Here is a 26,884-nt window from a genome sequence, read left to right as displayed (position 1 = left end):
ATTATGGCCTTCTGTCATTAGGCCCCGGTCCCACGGAGGGCAGGCTGGAGGGGGCCGGCCCTGGGCAAAGGGGGAGGGGGAAACAAAGCGTGTGGGGGGAGTCCTTCCTGTTCTGCCGGCTGTTATCGCCGGGTGCTGTTCTAACGCTAGTCAAACATTATTGTGAATAACCCCAGCTCAATAGCAGCAGTGTTAGGCTGGAAAGTCAATATTGGCTGAGCAAACAGAGCAAATAGAGAGTTGCTATTTGCGTAGCTATGAGTATTTGTGTACTCTGACTGCTTCAACAGGGCACTTGGAAATGAAGGGGAAAAAGAAGGTGGCGGGGGCAGTTTGTGGGAAGTTGGTTGGGCTTGGAACAAGGATGGGCCTGTTTTGGATTTTCCCCTCTTAGGCGGAGGGAGATGGGAGGAATGACCTTCGCGTTCCTCTCTGGCCCTCCTCCCCCCCTCCCGGGAGGAGACTGCTCTGTGCCCAGGGGCGGAAAGGTGCCAGGCCACTTTAAAAAATAAATAAATAACATGTAAAAGTGCCTTTTCCTTCAGGAGAGCACTTCTGGCTCTGGCGTTGATCTTTTTTCACTCCTTTTCCTTCCGTTCTCTTAGAATAGATGCTACTGACCCCCTTCCTACTTCTTCCTCCAATTTCCCTCCTTTCTCCTTAATTTTCTTCTCTCTTCTCAATCTCACCATCTCTACCCCTTTCTTCCCCCCTTACTCCTCATCCTCTCTCTTCTCCCCTTCTCCTCCACCACTTCCCTCCTCCTCTTCCTCTTCTACCATCGTCCCTTCTTTTTCCCTGTACTAGCCTTTCTCCCCCTCTATATCCTTTTTACCCTCTTCCTTGTTCACCCACCCTTCTTCCTCATCCCTTCCTCGCCTCACCTTCTTCCTCTCTCCTCCCCTCAGCCTCCACCACTTTCCTTTTTTTTTCTCTTCCTCTCTCCTCTTCTTCCTCTGGGACCCTCCCCTCACCCCCCCCCCCCCAGTTTGGGCAAACAGTGCCTTGTAAGAGTGCCGTGTGGGGCCCTCAGTTAATTTGCATTTTACTTTCTCTCTTGTTAAAATTCTGGCAGTTTTCACCGGTCCCTGTGACCTTCTCCCAGGCAGACATGCCTATTTATAACAATCTGTCCTTGGCTCGGGCCCCTCCCCGCTGTCCGGGGAACAGGATTTGATAGCCTGTTCTTTTATGAATACTGGATGAACTCAAGGTCTGGCTGTGTGGGAAGTGGCAAGAAGGGAGGTAGGGGGAGGTAGGTGGGTGAGGAGGATGCTGAATTCTCCAGGGACTGGCTCAGAGAGCTTACTTTTTCTTACATCTCAGAGAACAAATCTGAAGTGTCGACTTTGGTACTTGCTTTGGAGAGGAAGGGAGAATGTGTTTTATGGAGGTGAGGCAGAATACTTCATGACCCCCCTGAGCCCTAACCACTAGTCAGTGATCTTTCCCTCCCCTGGCTGCTTGCTGGGGCTGGAAGAATGCCCAAGAGATAGAACAGGGTAAAACCCTGTGCCTCTTTATAACACTTGGAGTTTTGTACACAGAACTGGGTCCCTCAAGCTCCCTGGCTGAGTTGGTTTATTAATTTTTAAAATCAATGATTTGTTAAACCCAGTGAGAAAGTTTGCCTCTTGAGGCCTCTGCTCCATTTATCACTGATGGGGCCAGGGGGAGGAGGGAGGAAGGGCTCAATTTACCATGAGTGGGGGATTCAGAGGCCTACATATCCCTAGGGTTGCTCCCAGATGGTGGGAGCTGGGGGAAGGGGGTGGAGGAGACTCATGAACCCATAGTGTGAAGAATTATATGAGGGGAAGAAGGAAAATTGATGGGCAGGAGAACTTGGGTAAGAAAAAAAAAAAAGAAAAAGCTACAGAAATAAGGAAGTTTTCATTTAAAAAGCCCACATGATTTTTCATTTGGCTATATCTACCCACGAACTTTACCTTGCCCTCTCCCCCCACTTCTCCATTTCCTCATGGCACCCTCTGTGGCCTGGGGTTAGGACTTAGAAGCATCTTATCTAACAAATGTCCTTTCCTGGCATGCACACTTTCCCATAAAAACCTCAAAAAAAGTATGGGAGACCAATGGGAGTTTTTTTGAGGTCCATTAGTCCTGCTCTCAATTTCATTAAGCTTAAGGTTCTTTGGCACAGACAGTCTCTAAGTTCAGAGACTGAAAGGTAGATAACATCACCTATCTACCCACCAACATATTTAAGAATGTTTCCTGGAACTGCCAATACCCACAAAAACAGACTTTTTTCTTTTCTTTTCATCTCCAGTACTTAACATGGTGCCAGGAACATAGTAGGTGATTAATAAATGCTTACTGACTGATTCTATGGATAAGGGTAGAAAATGGGTTTATGTTTCAGTGTTGTGTTCTAGCTGTACATGTGAAACATTTGCTGAGGTTGCTGCCTCTGACAGAAATGCCTTCTCTTTCTTTTAGGATGATTAAATCCTCCCCATTGTTCAAGACCGAGCTGAAGTTCCCATTTTTTTTTTTTACTTGAAGCTTCAAATATATCCCAATCCCAACACTGATACCTTGTTGGTGGAATTGTGAATACATCCAGCCATTCTGGAGAGCAATTGGGAACTATACTCAAAAAGTTATCAGACCGTGCACACCCTTTGACCCAGCAGTGTTACTACTGGGCTTATATCCCAAAGAGATCTTAAAGGAGGGAAAGGGACCTGTATGTGCAAGAATGTTTGTGGCAGCCCTCTTTGTAGTGGCCAGAAACTGGAAAGTGAATGGATGCCCATCAATTGGTGAATGGTTGAATAAACTGTGGCATATGAATGGTATGGAATATTATTGTTCTGTAAGAAATGACCAGTAGGATGAATACAGAGAGGTCTGGAGAGACTTACAGAAACTGATGCTGAGTGAAATGAGCAGAACCAAGAGATCATCAACAACAATACTATATGATGATCAATTCTGATGGACATGACTCTCTTCAACAATGAGATGAACCAAATCACTTCCAATAGAGCAGTAATGAACTGAACCAGCTACATCCAGCAAAAGAACTCTGGGAGATGACTATGAACCACTACATAGAATTCTCAATCCCTCTATTTTTGCCTGCCTGCATTTTCGATTTCCTTCACAGGCTAAATGTACACTATTTCAAAGTCTGATTCTTTTTGTACAGCAAAACAACTGTTTGGTCACGTATACATATATTGTATTTAATTTATACTCTAACATATTGAACATGTATTGGTCAACCTGCCATATGGGGGGAGGGGAAGGAGGGGAAAAATTGGAACAAAAGGTTTTGCAATTGTCAGTGCTGAAAAATTACCCATGCATGTATCTTGTAAATAAAAAGCTATAATAATAATTTTAAAAAGTATATCCCAGTCCCCAGTGATCTGTGTCTACTCTAAATCTCAGAACATATATTGCTTTTCATGTGGCCTGGTATTGCTAGGTTTCTTTTTTCATGTTTTTGAATTATTTTGTGTCCTCTCTTTGAGTGTAAAGTCTGAAGACAGGGAGATAATTTTTGTCCTCTTTGTATATCCCAGAATACTTGGTTCCGTACTGACAGGGTGAAGAACCCCAGCACAATATTATGTCCCGGCTGTAATCCAGTGTCTAAGTGGGACCCAGTGAGGGATGCTCTCTCCCTCTATCTCCTTTTGATACTGGAACAAACTGACCCCGTGAAATTTTTTGTTTTGACTAAATTATCTTGTACAAACTTTGTATGGACAACACGGTTATTGTATATATTCAGGAGGAAAAGCTATACTTGTCAATTTCAAGGGCTATCTGGCACAAACCTGACTTATTCTGTGATAATCTGTAATCTTACAGACACACACAACTCACATAGTCATATGACTTGCTGAGCATCTTTTCTCATAAAGGGCCCCGTCTTCCCCCTTGTTAACTGCAGCTTCCCTAGGAACTTTGCCTGCTTGCTAAGCATCACAACAAAACTACTTCCCTTGACTTGAAATGATTTGAACCTGTGAATTCATTTCAGATGATTCTGTGCTTTTGTGATTTATCCCTCATCAGTACCCTATACATCCCAGTAAACATTCACAAAATGACCTGAGGAGACTGAATTAATTTCCTTTTTCTAGGGTGGGAGAAATGAAGTCAGTGGCTTGGTAGCTCAGTCTTAGACCCACCCAGTGTTTTGTTTAACTCGTTCATCTTTATTAGGGACACTATAATAGTGATTTCTACTTTGGGTGAGAGATCAGTCAGTCAATAAGCATTCATTAAGCTCCAACTCTATCTCAGGCATGGTACTAAATGTTGGGGATACAAAAAGAAACAAAAGACATCTGCTCTTCAGGAGCTTGTAATCTAATGGAGGTTGGAGAAGACTTAGAGGATTTCCTAGGTCTTTTCTACTCTAAGATTCTGTGATTTTGGATAAAGCACCAGCCCTGGAGTCAGGAGGATCTGAGTTCAAATCCAGCCTCAAACACTTGATTTTTATTAGCTGTGTGACCCTGGGCAAGTCACTGATTGCCTCATCAAAACAAACAAACAAAAATTCTGCGATTCTTTCATCTCTAACTGAAAGGTTACATGGCTTCATGAATAGAGAGCTTGCTTTAAAATCACAAAGTCCTGGGATATGTGTGAACCTGAGAAAATAATTTCATCTCTGTGTCTTAGACAATTCTCTAAATTTCTAAGTGGCAGAGATGATGTCAGTCTGCCTCAGTAGAGGGACTGTCCTCACTTAGGAGTTCCCTATAATAATAGAATAGATTTATTCCCTATTTTTATAAATGGTAAGAACACTGGGTCAGTAAAGCCTCAAGTCGAGGTCCCAGTCAAATGACCTACAGATATCAAAATGAGCAGATATAATGAAAAAAAGAAACTTTTACTGAGTCTCCTACTCCCCAAAAGAAAACTTCATTTTGGCATCTATCCTACAGAATATTAGGAGGGAAGAAGGGAAGGTTATTATTGTTGTTTTAAGAGATCTTTATCTGATTTCTTTTCTTTCTCTTCCCTTTTGTCTCACATGTGGTTTTCATGGTTCAGGGGCCAGACTTTTTTTATTTTATTTTATTTTTTAAACAGAATAGGGCCTTGAAGTTTATTATCCAGTAATGGAGTTAAACGGAAAACCGTGTCCTTGTTGACCACAATTTTCCACGAACATCATCATCTTTTTCTGGAGCAATCGGGGGCTAGCTCTGGCTTAGAGGGCCCAACAGTGATGCCTTGTTGACAAGCAACTTCCTGTTCACAGCAGTTGCCCCTTCAGGAGCACCCCTTGTCCTTGCTCTTGCTCCTTCTTGTTCTTGATGGCTCTTGTTGGTGGGGAAGTGGGGTGGGAGGGATCAAGAACAGTGACTTGTAGAGGAACATATATTTTCCTTTTCTTCTTTTTTTTCCTCATCTGAGAGGCATTTGGTACTAAATCCTTCTGGTAAATCACAAATATTGTGAAGCACGTTAGCACTCTCAGCCAAGACAAATGCAATTTGGAATAATTAAGTCCACATGACAAATGGACTCACATTAGTTTTATTTATCTTGAGTGGATTAACAGGAACTAGCAATGGAAAAAGTAATTGTTTTGCTGCTTAAACCCAGTCAATGGCTGATTTTTTGTAGGCCTCAAGACTTAGAATATTAGAGCTGGAAGGGACTTTTGAGAACATCTACTTCAACCCCTTCATTTTACAGTTGAGGAAACTGAGATGCAAAGAAGTGACTTACCCATATTTCTTTAATATGAGAAATCTAAAGGACTCAAGTCAGTGCATTCAGTCATACCTCATTTTCAGGGTGGGCAATGGGCAGGAGCATAAATCCCAAGCACCCCAGGAAGTTAAAGAGACTATAGCATAAATGAGGGGAAGGATTTTAACCAAATAATGACTATTAAGATTCATCAGGACATCACAAGGCATGTTTGGGGAACAACTTTGGATTGTGACATGGCTTCAGTCAGCAGGATGTAGGAGAGATGGGGAAGACATTTGCAGTGGACCATTGAAATTCAAGTGGGTGTTCTAGCCACTGAGTAGCTCTTAGCTTGTTCTAGGACAATGTAGGGGAGATCAAAAGATGATCTTTACCAAAGATGAAATTATCGCTTGAACTTTGGAGCATAGATGTTCTGTGGCTGTAGAGTTCTCATCGAGTCTTCAGCAAAACCCGAAATCACTTACTCTAAGAGGTGACTCAGTGACTCCAACAGAGGCTGTTCTTAGTCTTTGCATCCCTCTAATATTTATGGATTCCCTTAACACTACACTGATTTTGCCTTGATTTCTGTTCCTATGAAACAAGAGAGTTGGACTCGAAGAACTGTAAGATTCTTTCCATCTTTAAATCTATAATCCTTAGGATGCTTTGAAAAGGTGGATAATGACATATTTCTGCTTCATGGTAATATTCACTTGTTGCAAAATCTCTGGAATCTGTATCATCAGATACAGTGTCTTATATACATTTAATATTGGATTGAATTTAAATTTCTCATAGTTAGGGAACTCTATGCCCTCCGCTTATGAAGTCAAGGTCATGATCATATCTTTATTGCTGGAAAGTCCCTTAGAGCTGATCTAGTCTAACTCCCACATTTTATAGGTGAGGATACTGAGTTTGAAAGAAGTTAATTGATTTATCAGATCACAGAGGTCAGTGGAGGTGGATTTGAATCCAGCTCCTCTGGCAATCTAACACTGGAGTATTGTTTTTCTGATAGAAAAGGCCAGGTGGCCTTTAGGGAAATGGTGGCCCAACTAGAGATAGTTTTTGGTGACCCTGACACAGCATTGATTATCCTTCCTTCTACTATCAAAATCCCTTTTCTTGCTCTTCCAAGACTCACTTCATCAATCACACTGTGGTAGTTCACTCAGGAAGCACAGGCTTCCTGAATAACATCCCATTAGCCAGTAAATATTTTCTGACTCTCTTCTGCATGAAAACATTTCTTGAGGTAAATATAAGCTCCTTGAGGGTAGGGGCTGTTTTCAAAGAATCTAATTCTCTTTCTCCCTTTTTTTTTTTTTTTTTTGAGGGTTAAGAAATGAAGTAAATGTATTACCAAAGAATCTATTTTTTTTTTAATCAAAAGAAGTTTAAGAAATGAATAGGGGCTGTTTTCAATTCAAGTTAACAAGTATTTATAAAGTCTTATTACTTGAAAAGTACTGAGTTAAGATGAGCATAAAAAGAGAAGAGGAGGGGCAGCTAGGTGGCACAGTAGATAGAGCACCAGCCCTGAAGTCAGGAAGACCTGAGTTCAAATTTGGCCTCAATCACTTAACACTTCCTGGTTATGTGACCTTGAGCAAGTCACTTAACCCCCAGCAAAATAATAATAATAATAATGATAAAATAGAAGAGGAAACAAATCTTTACCATTCAATGGTTTACATCCTTTTAAGAAAAACAAGATATATGAATTATCCAAAATGCAGCTAGATTCCAATTAGTGCAAATAATGAATACCACAACAAATTTGTACTATTGACAGTATAATTATATGTAAAATATGGTAATTGGTTCCAGTCAAACGGGAATATGCAACATGAATGAGAATAATGGGACCATTTTCCAGAATTCACAATTCGGGCTAATCGGGATCTGGCTGTACTGAATATATGTAGTAATTTTCAAAAGGATACAGATTTAAGGAAAAAGGAAGTGGGGGAAAAAGGAGGTCTAGAGCTAGGGTTATTTCTCCTGCCTCCTACTGTTAAAATAGGAAAGATGATTATTGAGATATTAAAAAAAATGTACAGATAAGGGAAAGATGATAGTCCAGGAAGATAAGCTGTATATTCTACAAATTTGGGAGTATCATGGAGAATCTCTCCCCCTCCCCTTTCCCTGTTCTCCTGCCTATTTTAGGTGCTGTTTGTTAATATCAGAATTTTTTAAAATGTAAAAATTAAAAACAAAAAAATAACATCAAGGATAGTTTGTTAACAATAGTTCAGAGATCTCATAAGGTACTATGGAAGAATAGGGAAGAGTGGAATTAGGGCTACAGGAGTGATTGGCATTGAAGAGCAGGAGTGTAGGAAAGAAGTTTTGGCTTAGGAAACTTAAAACTCAGCATTCTTAGAGCCAAAGGACAGTATGTTGCCATGCCCTTTTATAGTAGCAAAGGCAATATTTGCTCAAAATCTCTAGGAATCTATATCTAGATCCTAGTACAGAGCCTTGTAGATTGTAGCCGTTTATATTTGGTTTGAATTTCTGTTTCTCGTGTCTCATTTTCTCAGAATGCAGCTCTCTGCAAATGGACTTATGAATGAAAATGTAAGAACGTCAGGCTTGGAGAGACTTGCATGAACTGATGCTGAGTGAAATGAGCAGAACCAGAAGATCGCTGTACACTTCAACAACAATACTGTATGAGGATGTATTCTAATGGAAGTGGAAATCTTCAACATAAAGAAGATCCAACTCTGTTAGGTTCTTACTAAGTGCTAATGAGATATATTCTCCAACCCTTTACACAACTTACTTCCAGCTGATCAATGATGGACAGAAACAACTACACCCAGAGAAGGAACACTGGGAAGTGAATGTAAATTGTTAGCACTACTGTCTTTCTACCCAGGTTACTTATACCTTTGGAATCCAATTCTTAACGTGCAACAAGAAAATTGGATTTACACACATATATTGTATCTAGATTATACTGTAACACATGTAAAATGTATGGGATTGCCTGTCATCTAGGGGAGGGAGGAGAGAGAGGGAGGGGAAAATCTGGAAAAATGAATACAAGGGATAATGTTATAAAAAAATTACTCATGCATATATACTGTCAAAAATTTATAATTATAAAATTAATAAAAAAAAAAAAGAAAATGTAAGAATGTTGCCCTTTGGGGTAAGTGTCACCTCTATTTTAGAGAGCCCCAATTTGTGGGACAGAGAAGTTATATCACCTACCCAAAGTACTCTTTTGTGGTCTTATGCTACAAATGAAGAAATTGCGACTCAGAGCCATTAAGTTATTTGCTTATTGTCAGATTGGTAAGTGTTGGAACTCTTTCTGATTCCATGCCAGTATTCCACCATTTTATAGGTGAGCCATTATTTTAGGACTTGGAGAAGGGATATTGGATGAAGAGACATGCAAAGAAGAAATATTTCCTATCCTAAAAGAGTTTACAATATAGTAGTTGGAAAGAGAAGACAAACACAGTGTCAGAAAATATTAGGTAAAGTTGCCAAATGAGGAAACTGACTCTATGAAATATCTCTTTAATAGTAAGAGACCCAATTAAAACATGCAAAAGCCCACATTTTGGTTACAAAATCAATAGGCAAGTAAGAAACCAGGGGAGATTTGACCTCACAGCAATTCATATGAAAAGCAACTGAGGGTTTTAATTGACCAATAAGCTCAAAACTGGTCAAGACTGAGACATAACTGCTAAAGAATATACATGATTTTCAATTGTGTTGGAAAGCAGAATTAGGCCTAATAGATAGATTGAAATTACAAGGGTTAGGGGGAGTAGTTTACAATTCAAACTTAGGAAGTACTTTCTAACTATTGAACTTTCTTAAAAACTCAACCAGTGAGCAGCTCACCATTGGGAGTATTCAAGAGAAGGAAACCTGTGGGGATTCCGAAGAGAAGAATCCTGCCTTTAATAGGAAGTCAATTTCTAAGGTTCCTCCCAACTCTAAGACTCTGGGATGCTTAGATTCTTCCAGCAAAACAGACATGGAGGTATGATAGGAATTCTGATCAACTGAGAACTCACTATAGGCTGGAATGGTCAGGAAAGCTTTCATCAAGCAGGTGGGATTTAAGTTAAGGCTGGAGCAATAGACAGAAAGTATAAAGAAGGGCACAAGGATTAGAATGAATATGTCTGTGAGAGGGTTATGTCTTCAGTGTTTGGAGGAAAGTGTGAGATTGATGCGTTTAAATACCTCTCATTTAAATCCTATCCACAGAAAAGTCAAGTCATCACTTTTGTGATTTCATTGATCCTCTTTGAGAATAAAGGACAAAGAACAATTAAGAGTCAGGTAAACAATCAACAAAAATTTATCTAGTACTTGCCATGTGTTATACTAAGAACTGTCACTGGTATAGGGATTCTGACTGGACCTGATTTCATTGGTGGAGGGAGTTGCAAAAAGGGAAATTCCTGCTACAGGGTCAGGTCATTATCTTCCTTATTAGTTTAGAGTTGCCTGGAGTAGTGGTGTCAAACTCAAATAGAAATGGGGATCACTGTATCATACATATGGATCCCTGTGGGCCACATATTGACTTAGAAATCCACACATGTTCATATATATTTTTAAAATTAATATATCAACACATAAAAATTAAAATCATACAGGAACTACATCTTAATCTGGTTCGGATCACACTTGGGAGTGATATGGCTTGTCAGGCTGTTACCTGAATGTTTAATTATTCTGGTATTGAGACATAAAGGGACTTACCTGGAGTCACACTGCCAGTGGATGTATGTCAGAGATGGGAAATGAGTTCTGTTTTTATTGATTCTAAAGCAGTTTCTTTCTTTCTTTCTTTTTTTTTTTTTTTTTTTACTATAGGAACTATAAAAGGAAGGGCAGAAAGGTAGAAGGAAGGAAGGAGGGAAGAGAGAGGGATAAAGGAGGAAGAGAGAAAGAAAAGTAGGAGAGGGAGAAAAGGGAGAAGGGGAGAGAAAGGAAGGAAGGGAGGGAGTTTCTATTCTCAAAGATCTATGGGAGGAGAGTAGTCTGTGTTAACCAGATGGTACCTGTATGGAGAGCACCAGGAGATAGGACATAAAAGGAAGATTGGGGTTAGGTTGTAGGTTTTATAATTATACCTAGAGAATGACAATCTCCTCTGCTCACCATAATAATAAAGATGATAGCAATGAGAAGATGAGATGTCCCAGTTCCCGGGTCATATTTGGCACCATCTCCATAAACAAGTCCTCATTTTTCTGGCTCCCTTCCAGCCTTCCAATATGGTTGTTGATGACCCCCCTCTCAATCCCACTTCCCTCCCAATCTTCAATTGTACCCTATTTTCTCCCTCTCTCTCTCTCATTCACTCTCTTTCATTCTCTGTGTCTCTGTATGTATGCGTCTCTCTCTTGACTCCAATTCTCTCTATCTATCTATCTATCTCTGTCTCTCTCTTTTATCATTCTTACTCTTTCTGTGTCTCTTGGTCTCTTTCTCTCTCTGACTCTGTCCCTCTCTGTCCCTGTCTCTGTCTCCATCTCCCCCTCCCTCCTCCTTCTCTCTCTCTCTCTCCCCCCCTTCCCTTCTCTCCTCTCTCTCCTTCCCTCTCTTCCTCTCTCCCTTCCCTTCTCTCTTTCTCACTTCCTCTCTCCCTCTCCCTTCCTTCCTCCCTCCTCCCCCCAACCTCTCTTTTTCACGCACACACATTCTCTCTCTCTCACACACTCTCTCTCTCTCTGTTTCTGTCTCCACTCCTCTTTCTCCTTCTCTTCCTTCTCCTCCTCCTCCAATCCTGGATAAAGCAAGTTCTCACAGACACAGTCTAGCTCCAGGCACCAACGCCCTTTGGAAGTTACTATTTGCTTTTGTTGCCTCAAGTTTTATCATTTTCTCAGGGAAAATATTTGTCTTCCCATTACTTTAATCATTCCTCTCCAATCCCAGCCTGAGGCTTTGAAGGGAAATTAGGCCTGTTTTTTGTTTGCTGTGGGAGAAGAATAAACAGGCTTGTTTGAGTTACCTAAATTTTCCCAGTAGGTGGACCCCTTTGAATAAACAATCTGCCTGGGTCCTGGACTTCCTCCCTGCTGACCCTGAATTCACTGCACTGTTTAAATGGAAAGGGCATCACTCACATCTTAGCCAGGGTCCTGTGCCTTGGCAGCAGTGCCTGGTCTGATCCACTGCTCATGTAACTATTTAATTTCTTTCATTAAGAGAAATGCCTGAACTGGGAGGCAAATAACACCACCAGCATCACAGCTAATGGATCAAGCTAGGAGAACCTCAGTTTAAATCCTTCCTCTGCCATTGTGACCTGTGCCACCTTGGGTAAATCACTTAATTATAGGAACTCATATTAATCCAGTGCTTCAAGATTTAGAAATAAATTACATCAAGTGTTTTTAATCTTTGTTATTATTGTTATGGTCCCTTCTGGAAAAACCCTATGAATCCCTTTTTCAGAATAATGTCTTTAAATGCATAAAACAAAACACATGGGATTACAAAGAGAAATATCTTTATCAAAACAGTTTCAAACTTCAAATTCTAATAAATGTTATCTAATTTTTATAAGTTTGTGAGGTAAGTACTATCCCATTATAAAGACGAGAAAAATTGAGACTGAGTTTGTGATTTGCCCAGATTCTTATATATAGTAAATATCTGAAGTAGGAGTCAAATTCAGGACTTCCCAAACCCAAGTTCATGAATCTATCCATTATACTACTTAGCTACTACTCTGAGCCTTTGGAGAAAGCAATGAAAAACAAATGGAGATGAGAATGTCTTGTGGTAGCTACCTCACAGGTTTGTTGGGAGGCTTGGGTGAGATAATCTATGTAAAGTATTATTTAATGTCAACTGTTATTTTTAAATATCACCCCTAAGGTGGAATCTTTAATTTAATTTATGATTCTCCTTTTCCATGCTCTTTTTCCCCATCTTTGTCAGTGCTTTCCCTCCATCTTTCTGACATGATTCCCTCTGGCCAAAAAGGAAAATAGTCTGACAAATTCATCCAAATAGGTTTTGTGCCCTTGAAGAAACTGTTCTTGGTCCTTTATCATCCCCACAGCCCTAAGCAATGAGTAGGCTCAGAGTAAACACCTGTTGATTTATTGAGTCACATTAAAATGATTATGACTTAATAGGTTGCCTTGACAGGGGAGATTTCTATTTTCATAGGTTAGGGGAGTATGGTGAAAAGTTAGCTGAGTCTGGAGTCAGAGGGTGTAAGTTGGAAAGATGACTGCCCCCTTTCCTTTGGTATGATCCTAAGCAAAGGGAAAGGCTGAGGTGGAAGGGGCTTGTAGTAGAGTTGGTTTTGTTAAGGGGAGTCACCTCTTCCTACTAGAATGAAGTGAAGGAGGGATTAGGGAAAGGTGATGTAAAGTGAGCAAGATGGACCCAGAATTTGGAGTCTGCTTTGAATGAATGTCCTAGGCTGTCTTGGCCAGTGTGAGGGGATGAGATGGTGGTTGAGTGCCATGACATCAGGGAGGGGATGCCATGACATACAAGTGAGGTGGATTTAAGTGAGGAAAGGCTGTGCAAGGTCATCTGGCTTACTTTCCCCTCTGGAGCCATCTGGATCAGGATGACTGGAGATGGGCCTGGATGCAGTGGGAGACCTTGGCCTTTTAACTAGCCACTAGTTATCTAAAACTATCCTAATACAATCCTATTGTATTACCCCCAAAACAATCCAATCTGGGACCCTCAGGATTTCTAGCCAAAATCAAAACAATTGCTATTTATTTTTACTCTGAGTCACTTAAGGTCTAAACAATTGATGAAGATTTTGGTGAAGGGAAGATTTGGAGAATAATCGGTTATTGTTGTTATAGCAGTTTTTCTATCCTTTCTTATCAAAAAGGACCAAAGCCATCATTAGTATGATGTCTTAATTTATGCTTGAGTTGGATACAAGTAAGCTAGAACTGCCGTCATTCGTCTCAGTCTTTCCTTTAGTCATAGAAGTGCAGTGACAGGACAAAAGTCAGGAAGGTGGGAGCTGGCTCAGTATGGCCTTGACTGCTTTTTGCAATGAAGGCCTGGATGAAGTTAGACAATATAGATTTGTAGTGGACCCAGGTAGCAGAATTATATGATTTCCTCTGGCTCAATTCAGTTGTACCGGATTAAGAATGGAATAGGGAGATGGTGGAAGTCATCCAGGTTGGGGTTTGGCAAGGTGTGATTGAGCAGTGATAGGACACGGGTGTAAGAGATCGGGAGAGTCTAGGATAATAATATGGAATGATCCTAATTTATTAAGGGATAGAGGAGGAGAGTCTAGCCAGAGCAAGGAGGATGACCTGCCATACTGGGAAAATACAAAGGGGGAGAGAGATTGGAGATCACAGCTAAGACAAAGAACGGGTTTAGGAGGCAAAGCATAGGAAAGGAAAGCTAGATTATGGCTGGATGATGGAATTTCAGAGTTCAAAAAGTAGTAAATTTATGGAGGATGACAAGGGAATGAGTATGATGCTGTGGACCTCTAGCTACAGATAAATGTAGATGAGGTAGGAGGAGTGGAGTCATGAGAAATAAGCAGATTGATAATTGGGAGGTTGTGGCATTTTAGGAAATATCAAGTATTTTGAAGTCATCTAGTATAAGCTGTGTCATGGCTAGGTGGTGCAGCGGAGTTGGGAAGACATCTTCATGAGTTCAAATGGGTCCCAGACGTTTACTAGCTGTGTAACTCTGGACAAGTCACTTAACCCTGAATGCCTCAGTTTCCTCATCTGTAAAATGAGCTGGAGAAGGAAAAGTAAAATCACTCCAGTATCTCTGCCAAGAAAATCCCATGTAAGGTCCCAAAGAGTTACACATAACTAATCAACAACTACAAAAGCAGTAGTAGAGGGGGAAATTTTGAGCTTTACACTGGAGCTCATGCTTGTGTGTGTGTATGTGTGTGTGTGTGTGTGTGTGTGTGTGTGTGTGTGTGTGTGTGTGTGTTTACAGACCATACTGCAATCTCAAGATGTATGTGTGTATTTGTATTTTTATATTATACTATATATGCATACATATAGACTTTTGGGATATAACATATAATAATCAATTTAGCAACTTTTTGGCTTGACTATTGTTGAGTTGTTTTAGGCTTGTCCAACTCTTTAAAGGTGACCTCATTTGGGGTTTGCTTGGCAAAGATACTGGAATGTTTTGCCATTTCCTTCTCCAGCTTATTTTACAGATGAGGAAACTGAGGCAAGAGGGTGAAGTGATTTGGTTCAGATCGCATAGCTAACAAATCTCCAAGGTCAGATTTAAATTCAGAAAGATGAGTTGTTCTGAATCCAGGACCAGTGCTCTATCTACTGCACCACATAGCTTCCCCTGTCTTGACTATATTCACATTAATAGCAAATCAGCATAAAATTGGAACAGTTTTCAGGCAGCTTGATGGTTTGGTGAATAGGAAGTCCTGGGCTTGGAGTCAGGAAGACAGACCTGAATCCAAAACTAGCATCAGATATGTACTAGTTGTTTCCCTGGTCAGGTCACTTAACTTCAGTCTACCTCAGTTTCCTCAAAAGTTCCCCCACTGTAAAGTAAGGGAAATAATGGCATCTACCTCCCAAGGTGGTTGTGAGTCATGATTGAGATAATATTTGCAAAGTACTTAGCACGGTGCTCTGCACATAGTAGGTACTTAATATGTTTGTTGCTTTCTCCTCCCTTCATATTACAGATTAGATTACATTTACAAGAAAGGATAAAAATAAGATATAATATTAGAATACTTGAGTGACTCCAGGAGAGGCCTGAAATCTCTATTTCCCAGCAGCATCAGGAGTGGGAGTTGCTCCTGTTTTATGTCTAAATTCTCTCCTTCACTTTGTTAAGGGAATAGCTGTACTCAGAAGTCATTGGCAGAGGCAGCCTAGCAAGCATCCCCTACTCCCTTCTTCCCGTTTCCAAACTCAAAGAGCAGCAGGAGGACACTTTGATCACGAGGTTTATGGTAATCCCTGACCCAACTCCTCTCATATCATAGCTCACATTTATATGATGCTTTAAGGTTTGCAAATTGATTTATCTGTATTACCTCCTTTAATCCTCTCAACACTCCTAGGAGGTGGGTGCTATTGTGATCCTGATTTTACAGATGAGGAAACTGAGTCTGTGCAGGGTCATATAACTAGTGAGTTTTTTATTCAGGTTTTTCTGACTCTAGATCAAGTTCTATCCACTATGTCACCTACCTATTACTTCCTGGTCAATTGCAAGTTGATACTGAGAATCTGGTGGTCACTGGAGGGTGATATTACCCTGTTCTGTGTGGCCCCTACCCCAGACTCAGGACCCCACAAGCATTTGCATCACACTGCAGTCTCAATGCCCATTTTGTGTCTCTTGTCCTCTGGGCCTTTTCTGAAGTGTTTTTCTATGAAGCAGTTGACTGTTTTTGTTTTTTAAAGGCCCCGTTATAGTAGAATATGATGACCTTGTTTTATCTCCATCCACAGGAATCCCTTGAAAGTGCTTACTTTCTATTTCTCTTTTTCCTTTGGGATGGGGGTGATGCAGAAGAAAACCCAGAAAAGAAAACTTAACAAGCTGTTTATCTTCTGGGATTCCTTACCTGGGAGATAGGTCATGTCCCTGGATAACTAAAATACAAGGAAGGACGGGAAAGTGTGATAAGATAGGTGTAGGAAGCCACACTCATTCAAGGGAGAAGAAGAACCCATTCTGCTCTTCCCCCCAACTAGGATTATTCTTTTAACCACCTTCAAATTTTTCACACGACTATTTTGTGTGTAGAATGAGAATCTCTGGCACCCTTAGACAAGCATAATCTCCTAAATTGACATTCCTGAGGGCTCTGGGCTTGCTTCATCAGCTCCCTTCTCATACTTCCAAGAGCAAATGCTGACTGAGAAAGGAGAAAGAGATGTCTTTTTATTTGTTATTTTCTTTTTTCTTTTTGTATTGATGCCTTTTATTTTTAAAACTATATTCATTCTTGAATGATATATTTATATATGATATATTTATATATACCCTGCCCTAATTCCCAGGGAGCCTTGTAATAAAAGTTTAAAAGGTTTTGCCATTTAGCAAAACTAACATGTCAACCATGTCTGACAATACATCCACTATTCCACACCCATTTTTCTTTCATGGGAGAAAGATTTCTAAGAGAAAAGTTTCTATAGCACCTCCTAAAACCTTAGGTTTTCCATCTACTTCTTTGTTTTTTTCTGATTCTCAACCTACCCTACTACCCTACTACCATATTGTCACATCTACTATCATTGAATAAAAGGATGAGGAGTCATTGCAAAAAAATAAATAAAATAAATAAAATAACAAACAACTGGTGGACTTTTAGAATCCCTATAACTCAATCTTGTTGAAGGCATTATAAGGGGTAGCGAATATAGTTTATGTGATGATACCCTTCCAGCTCCAGGAGATGGGAACATTCAGAGCTAGTTCAAGTAAAATTTCATGGGATAAGGAGGACAGTGTTCACCCCACTGTTCCATATTTCATCCTTGGGACTGCATTCTTAATTACCCTGATCACTTCCCCACCACTGCACCGCTTTCTTATCACAAACGGTTTACCTTTTCTCCTCTGCCAGGTACAGAGGTACAGGCTCTCATCACTGTACCAACCTTGCCTTAAGTTGCCTCCACTCTAGTTCATCCTTTTATCTGTGGTCAAACTGATCTTCCTAAAGCACATATCTGACCATGTTAACATCCCTTCTCAGTAAACCCCAATGGCTAATTTCACACCCCAGAGCTTCCTACTGATGTGATTTAGGAGAGCACCAAATATTGAGATTGATGTAGACACCAAATGCTGAGGTTCGGTCATGTGAAGGATTCACAATGGCCAATCGGGAGAAAGGAAACACTTCTTGAGATTGGAGTATGGCCCTGGCTGGCAGGCTAAGTAAGAGATTTAGCACCTTAAATAAGTTAGTTAGCTATAGGAAGGAGAAAGACATCATAAAGGATGGTAGGCCACATGGCATGGGGGAGGGCTATAACACCAAGAGGGATTCAGCCATGGACAGATTTAAAGGGGAAATTTAGCCTCAGAGACTTGACATACCTTCGATTTGTGACGGGACATAGCAATGTGGGACTGCCCTCGACTCCGACAGAGGGGGGCTCCAGGAGGCTAAAGTGAGTCCCATCAGGGAAGTGCCCTTCCCGGCTTTCATCAATGCTCCAGTCCCTCTCTGCCAGCCACACCCAGTTACTGAGGACCTCACTGAACTCAGCCCACAGCGATGGTCTCCTTGCCGGTCCCCAAACTATCACTCAGTCTCCAAACTCCAGGCATTATCACTGGCTGACCCCTGGGTCTAGTACTTTCTCCTCCTCATCTCCATCTCTTGGCTTCCTCCAAGTCCCAACCAAAATTCCAGTATTTATAAGAAGCTTTTCCTGATTCCTCTCAATGCTAAGACCTTTCTTTTGAGATTAACTTCCGTTTATCCTGTTTATATGATGTAATACATAGTTTTTTGCATGATGCCGCTTCCATTAGAGTTCATTAGTGCCTGTCTTTGAGGACAGGCATAGTATCTTTTACCTTTTTTCATATCTTCAGCACTTAGCACAAAAAAAATACATAATAAGTGCTTAACAAGTGGTTATTGTCTGGACCTCTTTATTACCTTTTCTCTTACCTTTTCTCCACCCCCCCTTTTTTTTCTTCTTCTGTATTTTCTCTTCCTATTTTTTAATCCTTATTTTCAAAATAGAACCTGTGGTGTTATTCATAGGCCATTGATTGAGTTCATATTTGGAGGGTTGTATTATGTAGGGGTGAAGCCTTCTTGACTCTTCCACAATAGCATTATATGGGCAGCTTTTTGTTGTTCAGTTGTTTTTCATTTGTGTCCAACTCTTTCTTGGCAAAGACAGTAAAGTGGTTTGTTATTTCCTTCTCTAGCTCATTTTACAGATGAGAAAACTGAGGCAGACTGGGTTGATGGGAATTCTGGAGCAGCTGGTGGGTTGGACCAGCTTATTCTTAGGAATTGCAAAAACAAACAAAAATGAGTTACCCTGTTCCACAGTTGTCATTCTCCAACCTCTGAGGCAAACTTGAGGGGAACTCAGGTTTTCTATGACTGTCTAGTTAGTATCTTTAAAGATGGTTACCACAACCTTTGAGACAAACTTGATGGGAACTTTAAGATAGTCTCAGCATCCTTGTTACTCCCTAGATCCTGCCTTCCCCTCCCCCCCTCTTCTCTCTGAGCTACCAAATTCCCTCCCCTTACTCCTTAGATCCTGTTCCCCACTCCTGACCCCACTCCTCTGTCTCCCCCGAGCTATAAAAAATTGTGTTCCTCCAAAAGCAACTTGCTCATTCATCTATGACTCTTCCCTGCCTAGTTGTATTTGTTTGAGCTCATGTACTATTTCACATAATAAAATGACAAAATCTCTGTTACCTGTGATGGATGCCTATGAATGCCTATGACATAAAAATTCTTTGTGTCAATTGCACTATTATGCTCTCCCAAATCTATTTCATATTTCTATTCCATATTACCACTCCTGGTACTTTTATTACCAATAAGATGTGTATTGAGATGTTGAAATTGTCTTAAAGACAGTCTGGGAAAAGTAATTTTCCCCATCAAGTTTGTCTCAAAGGTTATTGTGTCTGTCTTTAAAGATTCTGTAGAAAACCTAGGAAAACCATGAATGTTGTTTTAAAGGTTGGAGACAGGATGGATGAATTAACTATAGAATCAGATGCACTTCCTGAGAATGAACTGGTCCAGAGTTCCCATCAGGTAAAGTGACTTGCCGTGGGAAACGTAGCTAGATAGTGTTTGAGATGAGATTTCAACTTTGAAGATGTGTCTTTCTTACTCTGGAGCCAGCCCTCTAGTCACTGCACAGCTCAGCTGCCTCTTTACAGGTAACTTTGCCAACATATAAAGAGAGAACCTCAGGCAGAGATGCTTTCCCATGCAAAGGTCTAAGATCTCCTTCCTTAGGAAAGGCAAGCTGGTTAAATTGTTCTTGGAGTCCCCAGATTGCCTTCTCTCCAGAGATCAGTAAGTAAGCAATTATATGTTTAGGTGTTTCCCAGAAATCCATTTTCCCTCCTATTTTTAGGAAACTACAGGTCTATACTGTCTTTTTAAGGTTAGGGAAATGACAAAGTTATGAAGGGGGTTATTTCTTTGTCCCCTTTAGAAGACAAAATTCTCCCTAGTATTCAGCTCTTTTCTCTTCCTTCCTTCCTTCCTTCCTTTCTTTCTTCATTTTCCTTCTCCTCCTCCTTCTTCTTTATTCAATTTGTTGTCAAATATATTCAAAGACTGACTCTATAAGTCCATAAAGTTCATTATGGTTCAAATTCTTAGCAGAGTATTTAAGGCTTCCCACAATTGGGCCCCAACTGACCTTCCCAGTCTTTTTGTACCATCAAACCAAACATGCCCTTTTCTCCTCTTTTTCTAGCTCTGAGCCAGTTGCATAGCGAGTGTTCAATAAATATCTATTAAATGAATTTTTGAGTGTGTGCTTCCAATTTCATTTTTATCTCCTTTTCCTGCTTTTAGCTTTGATAGGAGGAAGAGAGGCAGGATCCTAGAAAGCAATAAGGCATGTTGCTGAGGCAGCTTTAATGTAGTGGAAAATACACAGGGTTTGCAGTCAAAAAGCATGGTTTCTGTTATCTGTGTGACCTTAGGTGAATTACTTCATTTATTTAAACATTAGTTTCTTCTGTAAAATGAGGAGGGTTGTACCAGACCATTCATTTCGGTTCTAATCAATCCCTCAGGCAATAAGTATTTACAAAATGCTTTACAGGCAGCTAGTGGTGAACTGACTAGAGCACGGGGTTTGTAGCCAGAAAGATCCGAGTTCAAATCTAGTTTTAGGCAATTTTTTGTTGTGATCTTTGGACAACTGACAACTTCCACTTGCATCAGTTTTAACAGTAAAATGGAGATAATAGAAGTCATTGTGAGGATCAAATGAGATAATATTTGTAAGAAGCACTTAGTACAATGCATGGCGCACAGTATGTTCTCTTATTCTCTTGTCTTCCCCATTTCCTACTATGTGCCAGGTCCTGTGTCAGGCCCCGAAGACAAAAAAGGCAAAATAATAAAATAACTTCTACTCTCGATATCAGCACATTCTCCCAAACATCAGTTACTTTCCCAGATTCACCTTTAAAACTGATTTAATCCACAATGTAGATGAATAACTAGAGGAGATTGCATCTCCTTAGGAGGAGATCCAAGAACTTCAAGGTCATCCACCCTTCGACCCTCTCCTGGGGTGTGAGAGAAGTAGGAACACTAGTGAACTCTGCTGGAAGGATAATGCTTCCCTCCCATTCAGGTTTTTGTCCCCTTAACTTTGCATTAATTGCTCAGTTTCTTCTTGCCATCCCTATCAAAACTTGATATTAAGAAATGCCCCGAAACTCCCAGTAAGGCTTAGGAGACTCTGAACAGTGTAGAGTCCTTCCAAGGAAGCTTTGTATTTAGGACAGGACAAATGTAGATGGGTAGATAGCTTTTACAAAAGATGATCTTCAGAGTAACAGTGTAACTATCAACCAGTCTCTCACTCAATTCACCATCCTTTCTTAATTTTCTATCCTGAACGAGACACTGTGCGCATAAATGTAGGTTGCTCCAAAAATCTTAGTGATGAGGTCCTGGGTCACTAGGTGGGGTTGGCAGAGAAGTACTGAATTACTGATAAAATTATTCTTTGAGGCACGCAAGTAAGGGCACTGATAGGGATCAGTTCAACCTGTTAGCCCCATGATTCTCAGATCTGTCTGTCTATCTATTCCTAATCTCATTCCTGAATTCCAGTCCCAACTACTTATTGGACATTTCAGAGCTCCATTCAGTATCTCAAACTCAACATGTCTGAAAGAGAACCTATTATCTTTTCCTCAAAACTTACCTCTTTTCTAAAATTCCCTAAAATTACTGTTCAGGACACTATCATTCTTTTAATTAAGATTTACAACCTTGATGTCATCTTCCACTCCTTATTCTCACTCATTCTACACTGACAATCAGTTTCCAAATTTTGTCATTCTCTCTCCATGGTATCTTTCATGTACTATGCTTTCTTTCTACTCCCACCACTCTGGTTTAGACCTTCATCACCTCTCACCTGGACTAAAGGAATCACCTGATCTTTCAGCCTTAATTCTTTCTAACTCATCCTCCCCAGAGGATTTGGGTCTTTTTCTCACCTTGCCAGTCTCCTTATATGATACTCCCTTCCATGAATTCTATAGTTTATCCATACTGGCCTACTAGCCGTTCTTTAGACACATTGCTCCATCCCATCTCCATGTCTTTCTGTTGCCTATCTGTCTCCCATGCTTGGATGATTTATTCTCCCTTCTCCCCTGTCTCTGAGATTTCTCAGCTTCCTTCAAGACTCAACTCAAATGCTGTCATTTCTAGGAATCTTTAATCCTCCCTCCAATCCATCCTCCCCCCTAAGCAGCTATAAAATGCCTTCCCCTGTAGAGTTATCTTCTCTCCACCTATGTAACATATAGGCATTCATTATGTACCCATAAATATACATGTTCCCCATTAGAATGAAAGCTTCTGGAGGGCAGGGATTATTTTTACTTTTTTTTTTAAATAGCAAATACTAATACATGCCTGGAATGTAGTAAATTCTTCATAAACCGCTGGTTGATTGATTGATTAGATATGCTTGTAAGTTAGGGAAAGATTGTACTACTGAAACTTCTACTATTTGACAGCTCCTTAAAGGACAGGCTGTCACTGGTTTGGTATATTTCTAGCTAAGCCGACGGATGAATAAATGATTTCTTGTCCCCATTTTCTGAATACAGTATTTTTCTTTATGAAGATAATAAAATAATCTGAACAACCCAGGGAGGGATATTTTGGCTAAAAATATATATTTGAGCCCTAGGGGACAGGTTCAAGCTGAACATACATAGAGACCCTGATCAAGTGAGTGTTGTGGGGCATTGGTGAACATTGTAATTCAGTAGAAGGGACCAGGAAGCTGGTCCAACACAAATTTTAAATTATTATAATTTGCCTTTACTGGTATCCCACTCCCCTCTCTCTTCCTCTACCCAGATTCTTCTAAGGGTATATCTCTTGTCCATTCTAGTTTTCAACTGGGGCCTTCAGCTGGCTGCTAACTACTATAATTCAGGTAGTAGATGGAGTGTGTGTGTGTGTGTGTGTGTGTGTGTGTGTGTGTGTGTGTGTGTGTATGTGTGTGTGTGTGTGTGTGTGTGTGTGTGTATGTGTATGTGTGTGTGTGTTTCCAGTGCCTAGCCCAGTGGCAAATACTAAGTGCCCAATGGAAGCTTTTTTTTTTAATTTTATTTTATAATTATAAATTTTTTGACAGTATATATGCATGAGTAATTTTTTTTATAACATTATCCCTTGTATTCATTTTTCCAGATTTTCCCCTCCCTACCTCTACTCCCTCCCCTAGATGACAGACAATCCCATACATTTTACATGTGTTACAGTATAACCTAGACACAATATATGTGTGTAAATCCAATTTTCTTGTTGCACGTTAAGTATTGGATTCCAAAGGTGTAAGTAACCTGGGTAGATAGACAGTAGTGCTAACAATTTACATTCGCTTCCCAGTATTCCTTCTCTGGGTGTAGTTGTTTCTGTCCATCATTGATCAACTGGAAGTGAGTTGGATCTTCTTTATGTTGAAGATATCCACTTCCATCAGAATACATCCTCATACAGCAATCTTCTGGTTCTGTTCTTTTCACTCAGCATCAGTTGATGTAAGTCTCTCCAATGGAAGGTTTTTGTTATCATTGAGTCATTTTTTCCAGATGTGTCCAACTATACATGGCCCCATTCAATTTTTTAAAATTTTTTTTGTATTTTGGCAAAGATCCTGGAGTGATCTGCCATTTCCTTCTCCAGCTCATATGACAGATGAGGAAACTGAGGTAAATGGGGTTAAGTGACTTGACCTGGATCACATAGTAAGTGACTGAATTTGGATTTGAACTCAGGAAGAAGAATTTTCAGGACTCCAGAACCCTCACTCTATTTACTGTGTCACCTAGCTGTCCCGTAAAAGGTTACTCCCCTGATTATTAAATTTAGAACTTTAAGGAACCTTAAATGTTGGTAGTTTGAGACCATGACAAGTGGGAGCATGTTCAGGAGCAAAAGACTCCCAAATTCCTAGCTCTCAGTGGTTTTTGAAAATCTTTTGATAATTCTTAGGGACCCATCTGCAGCTTATCCTAAATTCTACTCTGGTGGCTTCAAGTCCCACCAAACTCTTTTCCTTTCCCCCTCTATAGCCCTAGACTGTGTCAACTTCTAGGAAAGGATTCTCAACCTGGGGTCTGTGAATTTGGTGAAAAACAAATTTTTTTGAACATTACATTCCTATATAATTGACTTCCTTAAGGCAGTTATGTGGCTCAGTGGATAGGATGCTGAGCCTGGAGCCAGGAAGACCCTGAGTTCAATATGACCCCAGAAATTTACTGGCTGTGTGACCCTGGACAAATCACTTTTTGTCTCAGTTTCCTCATCTGTCAAATGAGCTAGAGAAGGAAATGACAAACCACTTAAGTATCTTTGCCAAAAACCAAAACAAAAACCAAATGGGGTCACAGAGAGTTGGACACAGCTAAAATAACAAAAAATAAATAAAGAAAGAAAAACAATTATGAGTTTATAAACATTATCCTGATAATAGGACCACAAGCTTTGCCAAATTACCAAAGGGATGTATCCAAAGGGATACATGATACAAAAATAGTTAAGAATTCCTGCTTTAGGATGTCTTTTTTTTCATACATTCAATTCCTTTCCCTGTCTCAGATTTAAGAAATAATGAATTTGTCAAGTGACTGTTAATTTTAAGGGAAAAGATAACATTTACCAAATGAAAAACAGCATTGAAAATTAGGCCGGTTATCTGACCACCCCAATGACCAGTTTTTCCCTAATCTAAACTCTTCTCATTCTGATTTTTGTCTGGAGTAGAACTGGTCTCTAGGAGGTTCAGGCTTGTCTCTCTTCTGTTCTTGGATTCCTGCCAGGTCTCCTTCTACATAGACCCAGTGGCCAAATCTCCCCAACATTAGTGTTAGCATAATTCTTTGCTGGCAAAGCCACTGACGGTTACCACACTTGCCCTTTTCTAAATCCTTCTTCCATTAATGATCAGCAGTTGTCAATGAGCATATTCAAAGCAATAAAAATGACATGTGCACATTATCTGAAGGTGGAGTTGTTAAATGGTGAGCTCCCTATCAATAGAAATATTTTAACAGAAGCTGATTCCTTTCAGGGACATTTGTTGTTGTTGTTATTGTTGAATGGTTTTATTCATGTCCAACTCTTTGTGACCCCATTTTTAGACTATTCTTGGCAAAGGCACTGAAGTGGCTTGCTACTTCCTCTTCCAGCTCATTTTATAGATGAGTTTCTGAGGCAGTTGAAGAAAAGGAATTCTTTCTTCAGGAAAGGTTTGACCATAGCACAGAGCTTTAAAAAAACAAACAAACAAACAAACAAAAAACTAAACTAAATTCTATAATTCCACCATCCAAATGTACAAGAAAGCATTTCATTATAGATCCATTTTAGAAATGCTTGTATTCTTTTTTTTTTTTTTTTTTTCTCAGAATTGTCCAGGTTTTTCTTCTGAGCTTTCTTTCTTTTTCTTTTTCTTTTTTTTTTCTTTATTAAAGCTACTTATTTTTCTAAACATATGCACGGGCAATTCTTCAACCTTAGCCCTTGCAAAACCTTGTGTTCCAATTTTTCCCCCTTTCCCCACTCCCTCCCATAGATGGCAAGTAGTCCAATATATGCTAAAGTTGGTAGAAATATATGTTAAGTCCAATATATGCATACATATTTATATAATTACCTTGCTGCAAAGAAAAATCAAATCAAATCAGAAAAAAAGAGAAACAAAATAAAATGCAAGCAAACAACAAAAAGAGTGAAAATGCTGTGTTGTGGTCCACATTCAGTCCCACCTTTTTCTGGGTGTAGATGGCTTTCTTCATCAAAAGATCATTAGAACTGGCCTGAATCGTCTTATTGTTGAGCCCATCAGAATTGCCCTTTTCTAAATCCTTCTTCCACTAATGAATCAGCAGTTGTCAATGGGCATATTCAAAGCAATAAAAATGACGTGTACATTATCTGAAGGTGGAATTGTTAAATCATATAATTTTGCCTTTGCTGTGTACAGTGATCTCTGGGTTCTGCTCATTTCACTCAGCATCAGCTCATGTAAGTCTCCCCAGGCCTTTCTGAAATCATCCTGCTGGTCATTTCTTACAGAACAATAATATTCCATAACCTTCATATGCATAATTTATTCAGCCATTCTCCAATTGATGGGCATTCACTAAGTTTCCAATTTCTAGCCACTACAAAGAGGGCTGCCACAAGAAATGTTTCTATTCTTAAGAGGTGCCTAAAAACTGAAAGGTCTTCTAGAACTAAAAGAAAGAATTCTCACAATCATTTCAGCCACTCTGTCAGGCAATAAACATTAAGTGCCTATTATATGCCAGGTACTGTTCACTACAGTATAATGGAAAACAAAAGTAAACATGGAAGATATAAAACACTAGGGATGCAAAGAAAAGAAAGGCAAAAACAGGACTTGCTCTTGAGGACCTGTCAGTCTTACGGGGAAGACAACAAATAAGTTGTATAAGCAAACTCTATATGATAATTTGGAAATTCTAACTAACATTAAGGGGCAACCAGGAAGCGCTTCCTTTAGAAGAATGCATTTTAACTGAGACTTGAAGATAGTCAAGGAAACTAGGAAGGGCATATAAGGAAAGAATTGTGGAAATGGGGGACAACTTGTGGAAATGCCTGAAGCTGAGAGATGGAGTGTATAGTTTGAAGAAGAGCAAGGAGATGAGTATCACTGAATCAATGAGTGTGTGTGTGTGTGTGTGTGTGTGTGTGTGTGTGTGTGTGTGTGTGTGTGTACGAAAGGTATAAGAAACAGAAGATTTTGTATTTGATCCTGGAGGTGACAACAAAGCACTAGAGTTTTTTGAGTGGGGGGGGGGGGATGCCATGGTCTTGATGGGGGTTGAGATTCCTTTCTAATTGCCCAACCCATGGCTGACCTTGACTCACAAATCCTGGTCAAAGGCA

This window comes from Sminthopsis crassicaudata, chromosome 2, assembly GCF_048593235.1.
Source record: "Sminthopsis crassicaudata isolate SCR6 chromosome 2, ASM4859323v1, whole genome shotgun sequence".
Lineage (NCBI taxonomy): Eukaryota > Metazoa > Chordata > Mammalia > Dasyuromorphia > Dasyuridae > Sminthopsis > Sminthopsis crassicaudata.
Note: the sequence above shows the minus strand (reverse complement) of the source record.